The sequence below is a fragment of the Ornithorhynchus anatinus genome, chromosome 8, assembly GCF_004115215.2.
Source record: "Ornithorhynchus anatinus isolate Pmale09 chromosome 8, mOrnAna1.pri.v4, whole genome shotgun sequence".
NCBI lineage: Eukaryota > Metazoa > Chordata > Mammalia > Monotremata > Ornithorhynchidae > Ornithorhynchus > Ornithorhynchus anatinus.
The window spans coordinates 67,106,171-67,107,041 of NC_041735.1; positions in this window are offsets into that span (position 1 = coordinate 67,106,171).

Below are 871 nucleotides of genomic sequence, written 5' to 3' on the forward strand. Positions count from 1 at the left end.
GGGAAACCAAGACCACCCGTCGCCGGGGCGGGTGCGAAGAGGAGACAGACGAACGACTGACGGAGACCTCGTGCGGATGGTTCTCCCGCTGTCCCCCCCCCCCCCCCCCCCCCCAATTTCCCAGGCCAAACGCGATCCCTCTTCCGGTCCGCGGAGGCCTAATTGTTCGAAACCGTTCGCCCTGGAAAGGCTTCCTGTGCTGCGGCGCGGCTCGGTGGAAAGGGCCCGGGCTTTGGAGTCGGAGGTCACGGGTTCGAATCCCGGCTCGGCCCCTCGTCAGCTGTGGGACTTCGGGCGAGTCGCTTCGCTTCTCGGTGCCTCGGTGACCTCAGCTGGGAAATGGGGGCGAAGACCGTGACGCTGATTCCCCCGCGTCCACCCCGGCGCTTAGAACGGCGCTCGGCACATAGTAGGCGCTCGGCGAATGCCGACGTCATCGCTGCGGCCGTAAGCGATTGATCTGAATTACTCCGGAGAAAATTTACTCCGAGAAGCAACGCGGCCTGTCGGGTAGGGCCCGGGCCGGGGCGTCCGAAGGACCTGGGTTCCGGACCCTGATCCGCCACTCGAGAAGCGGCGTGGCTCGGTGGAGGGGACCTGGGCTTGGAGTCGGACGTCATGGGTTCGAGGCCCGGCTCGGCCACCTGTCAGCTGCGGGACCGCGGGCGAGTCGCTTCGCTTCTCTGGGCCTCGGTTCCCTCATCTGGAAGATGGGGATTGAAACTGGGTCAGCCCCACGGGGGGACCACCCGATGACCCTGTGTCTCCTCCGGGGCTTAGAACAGTGCTCGGCCCCCGGTAAGCGCTTAACGAATGCCAACGTTGTTATTATCTGCCGGGTGATGGCTTCACTTTTCTGTAACCTCTGTTT